This window comes from Physcomitrium patens, chromosome 8, assembly GCF_059467195.1.
Source record: "Physcomitrium patens ecotype Gransden chromosome 8, ASM5946719v1, whole genome shotgun sequence".
NCBI lineage: Eukaryota > Viridiplantae > Streptophyta > Bryopsida > Funariales > Funariaceae > Physcomitrium > Physcomitrium patens.
The window spans coordinates 15,159,528-15,165,695 of NC_143417.1; positions in this window are offsets into that span (position 1 = coordinate 15,159,528).

Consider the following 6,168-nt stretch of genomic DNA (forward strand, 5'->3'; position numbering starts at 1 on the left):
AATAATTTTGTTGCTAGAAGATCCTTCTTAATCCTTTCAATCCATTCAAAAAATGACTTCTTTGTAATCCAATTACTATCTTTTAAGAAAAATTCATCTTTCAATATTTGTAAAAATTTCTTCCATGATCCTCTAAAATTTTCTATAATGGACTTTATTTGATTTCTTATCTCTAATATAATAGCCAATTCAAATAATTTAACCATCTTTTTTTTTAAAACATGCTTTAATTCCATCTCTTTTACAAAATACTTTAGATTGATCAATCTTGTCTAGAATTACTTATAATGCTTTGTTTGTCATACCCTCTTTATAATCTTTAATTTATTATTGTTGCATGAATAGGGCAAAAGCCTCAAATATGCTTGCAAAATTGAGATTAAAATACATACCTTTTCCTCCACTTATAACTCTACTTCCAACTCCACTTCAAGTACCATCAAAAGCCTTTCCTTCCATTTTCTGGCCTACCTTCTCTAGAATTCAAATAAACCAAAAATAATTCTAAACACCTTCCACCTCAATCTTTTTATGTTGGATTCACCAAATATATCATATTACATATATTCTTAATTAAAAATACATAGGATACCTAACTATAAAAGATAAATAATAATACAACAATAATTCTATCAATTCTAATAGAATTTTAAATAAACTTCAAATAATTCTTAATAATCCAATCAAATTTTAACCTATCAAAATAAATTTTTAAAAAAAATCACAAAAAAAATACAAAAGAAATATTAAAAATAAAAATCTAATATAATTCTAATAAAAACTTAATTGAATCTTAACCAAATCCTAATTAAAAGCCTAATTGAACCTTAATCAAATCTTGGATCAAATTTTAATTAAAATCTTAATTAAATCCTAATCAAATCTTAGATCTTAAACAAACTCTTAATAAATCCTATAGCAAAATAGAATGTCAACATCTAATAATCAAATTATTGATATCAATTCAAAATTTGCATACTTTTTAATATCTTAGTTAAAAACAAGTACAAAAAAGATGAAACCAATGGTATTTAATAATTGAGAGAAATGTAAGATAATCCAATCATGTATTAGATAGCTTCTTACTCCAACCTAAATACTAAACTTCTAGTACCAATTGTGAGTCATCAAATTGACTTACTTATTATTTTAGGATACAAAGATGCATTTAGAATGCTTTAAATCACAATACATAGTGAATAGTGTAGAAATCCTTGGAAAAATAGAAAATTAGAATGTTAATGGTGGAAATGGAGTCTTAGTAAGTCTTGGAGGCAATTATCCTCATTGATTTAGTATTTTTATTTTATTATTGAATATTAAGGATTATTTATTAAAAATAATATTTATATTGGTCTTCTATCTATATATACTACTTATAAAAACTATAAATATTAGTAGTTAGAAGAAGCATGAGAAAGAAATTCATGACATTTTAATTATTGATATAAAAAATAGGATTTATAGTAGATTTAAATTAATTTTAATTATTATCAAAAATAAAAAAAAAAAAGGTAAAAAAATTAAGCCTAAAATATAAATTAGCATTATAAAAATATTATAGAATTTTTCAAAATTTAATTAGAATTTATTTAGAATTTTTTAGGAATTTTTAGAACAATTTTTAAGATGTTAGTAAAAATGAGTTTTATCACTTTGGAAGCCTTTATAAAGAAATGGAGTAAGATTTGAAGGCCACGTAAGGTTCTTAGGCTAACTAGGAGTTTTTCAATACCATGGTGATGTCAAAATTGTAAAAAGTTTGGTCCTTCTAAAAGAAAACAGGAGGATCATTAGGTAATGTAGTCCTTATAAGAAGGAGGGTGTTGTAGTACCTTGAAGGTAGTTAAGAGGATAAGACTAAGGCCTCGTGGCCTGTCTTAGATACCCTTATACACTACATGTGAGCCTTGGTGGGACTCAAATCCTTGATCTATAAGCAAGTTACATTTGAGATAAAATATTTTCACTTCACTTTTCAATTATTTATTTTATATCTTTAAAACTTCATAATTTACTTAAAGTAATTCAGATTTATATGTTTCTTATGCTATTTGAAAGATAGTAAAATTACCTATTTAAAAATATACTTTTTAATTTTTATTTTTACTTTTTATTGGATGAAAATACAATGAACAAACTATGACTTAGTTTTAGATGTTGTAATTACTTCATGTCATTTATTTCAATTACTTTGTGGTTGTTCTTCTTTTGTTCTTATTATTTGCTTACTTTACTTCATACCACCAATTACAAGCAACTGTTAATTGAAGCCATCTTGTAACTTAAGTTGAGGAGTGAAAATTTATAGCCACACCAATATATCCTTCTTGAACTATTGAATTACTTTCAAATTATATCTATATGTTGCAAATTGAGTCTAATATCCTTACAATAAAAAATCACTTTAATCCAATTGATGGATTGCCAAAGATCTTAAAAATACTTGTTAACCCTCAAACTCCAATTTTTGAAACCTCAATCCACAAAAATCTTTATATACTTCAATCTAATTATTTGATTGACTTCAAAATTTGCATAAACATTAATAATTAGCACATCAATATATTTTCTAAATTTTACATATACACACACCATATAACTTAAGAAACCCTCAAATTTATAAATATATTTTTATTTCATAAACTTTTATTCAACCAAGAATATAATTAATTTTAAAAATCTTTCAAAATCTCAATATTGATTAAAATAATATGAAATCAATGCTTAAAAATCTCTTCTTAAGTTTTTTATCTAATTCCACTCTTTGATCTATCAAAAAATCCTAAAATCACCTTAGGTATGTAGTTTTGTGCCTCAAAAATTGATTTTGATCTAGGTTGATAATTGGTCCTCTTTGAATATTAATTCATGACTTCTTAAAAAAAAAAAAAAAAAAAAAAAAAATTGCTAAAATCTACTCTTAATTTTCTCTTATACATGATTATATTATTGAATTTTTCAATCTACTTTGTTTTTCCTTATTTATGGCCTTACAAAGTAAATAAAAGCCTATTTTATAAAAAGATAGCCTTAGCACCTTTTTATTTTATTATCTTTTCAACTATTATTTATATTTCTAAAATAATTTGTTATAATATTTTAAAATAATATCTTTTGTAATATAATTTTTTTTTCATTCATTAGCTTTATTACAACACAACAATATAATCATGTTACATCTTTTGCTAATAAGCTTGATTTCTAATAAGTTCAAAGAAAATCCATAAACTCCTTATAAAAATCCATCTTTATACTATAATTTTCTCATAGCTCTATATTTCTATTTCTAACAAGTATATAAAGTTTTGTCTTTCAAAACCTCTTTTATTTTGTATAAAATATCCAAATTATAGTAAAATCCTTTCAAATTATTTTTCTTCTATAAGAAAATTGTTTTTCCAAATTTTATAAATTTATATTTCTTAATCCAAGTATTAATTTTTTTTCAAATTTCTAAATAATATAGACTATATCTTTAAGCTTTACTACAAAATAAATAAATTATAAATCTACTATAGATCATTTGGCATCTTAAAAACCTTAGCAGATGCTTTAAATTATTAACTTTGAGTGCCTATATCTCTTTCATAAAAACTCCAAATCACTCAAAATTTATACCAAAATCATAGCCAAAAATCTAAACTTCTTGATCTTAGCTTCTTAAGTTTAAATGCCTTCACAAGAGAAACTCTAATTGCTAATAAGGCCTCAAGCAACTTCTTTAAAGTCCATTGGGTAAAAAATTTGGCTAATAAGAATGGATATTTTTATCATCTATTTTCATTCATCTATATGGTTGGCCTAACTATTATTTTTACACTAGAATCATTATTTTATCTTTTTTCTAATATATTTTGTATAATATGTGTATCAAGGACATGAATCTTGAAGAAAGAAAATCCTCAACATACTCTTATATCATTGAAAGAAACTAGAAAGTTACTCAAAGATGATATAATATTAAATTTAAATAGCTATTACCAAAAATAAGAAGATTAAAAAGTCTTAAAAGAAGAATAAGGACTAAAAAGATATTAACAAGAATGTAGAAGGCTTCACTCTTGCCTCCATTTATACTCTTAATTAGGAACTATGTGGCGATGTCCTATGGAACTTCCAAAATGTGTTGACTTTATAAGACACATATCTTAACTTGCAAGGAAATTTTCCTATATGTGCGCCACATACTTAACTTCTTTCATAAGTTACTAACACGCGATTAATTTATTGACCAAGTTTCTAATCTACCAATCAACTACAAACACATATAAAGTCAAGCAATGTCTATGAAGCTTCTAGGAAGCTTTTTTAAAAGGTCTTATAAAATTAATCTACTTTTATCTACTTTTATCTATTTCTACCTAATTATATAATTATTTATTAAAATATCTATGTATATCTGTCAAAATATATCCTAAATACTAAATAAAAGAAATAAAATAATATTTCAAGAATCACCAATGTCTAATAAAGGTGGCTCTAAGTATATAAAAACTATTATCAATATAGAATCAACCTCAATAATAGACTTTTTGAACTAATTACTTCAAAGTAATAATCTAACCACATTTTATAACCAACTAAAATCTAATAACATAGCTCTTGTTTTATATTTATATATATATATATATATATATATATATATATATATATATATATATATATATATTATTTTCATATAGTAGCCAAACCACAATACAATAACATATGGATAGCTTGTGGAACAAGCTAATTATATAGCATACACATAGAATACTTGCTTTGCAAGTTAAGACATGTAGCTTGTAAAGTCAACACATGTTGGATGTCATATAAAACGTCGCCATGTAGCTCTTAGATGGATAATATATATAAAGGCAAGAATGAAGCCTTCTTCACTCTTGTCAATTCTTTTTTAGTCGAGATTCAAGAGTCTTTAGTTTTTTGGTAATAGCCATTCTAGCTTTTTTTTAATATACATGTTTCTTTATTTCTATTTTGTCATACTATTTTAAAAAAAATCTTATTTGATTATTTTCTTTCATTAATTTTTTATCTTTTTCAGATTGACAAGAATATACTTTTAATATTAGAGCTATATCTTTTTTTGATTAAAGGTGGATTATCTCATTCTTTTAATAAGACATAAGTGTATTAGAAAGTTGCAGATTATCTTCTTTTGAATTGATATTGTCTTAAATATTTTATTTTTTTTTAAATCCTCTCTTTTATTTTTCTTAAGTGATATAAGACATCTTTTCTTTTTTAAGTATTATTATGATACAGCTTCTTAAAATAAAGAGTGTAATAGTACAAATGTAAGAATAATTAAAGAAATTAATACTTATAATCCATCAATATAATTTGCCACCACAATGAGCAATAAGAATGGCAGAGAATAAAGATATTGAGATGATTGGAGCTGCTTCAATATTTGTACCAAATAATGTTCCTTCTCCTATGATAGAATATCTTTCTAATATTAGAAAAATAAGGATTAGATTTTCTAAGAAGTTTCATGTCATAAGATCTAAGTTTTGAAGATTTAAAAATCAAGTAAAACTTATGATTGAAATTCAAATCCAAAGCTATTCAATTCCACAATTATAAGTTAGATTCATTAATACACTTCTTTCAGATTCAGCATTATCATGGTTTTTTTTTTTCTTGAACAATAAGATTCAATATTGAATATTTTGGAGGCTTATTTGATATAGTTTTGATTCCTGTATGAAAAACATGATGTAATTTATGTTGCAACCAATAAGATCTAAATTGGATAATAAAATAATTGATTAGTAACATTATATGCTTCACAATTTTGATAATTTCTAACTAATATCAAGTCAAATGATGTTGCACTTATTAGCCAATGTTTTTATGGATTACAATATTAACTAAAGAAATTGATGCTTAATTTACTTGATCTTCAAGTATTGAATTAAGCAATTAACTTTGCTATGAAATGTGATAATCAATTTTTTGAATTTTGATGTAAGAGTTGTACAAATGCACCCCAATATTACTATAATTCAATGGCAATACCAATGTTTGTTCAATACATACTTTTGAAAGTAGAGAATATACAAATTCATGCAACACGTATTAAACTTCTTATTAAACAAGAAAAAACTTGTCATCATTAGAAAAGATTAAGCTTAAATTATGAAAAACCTAAGCATACTG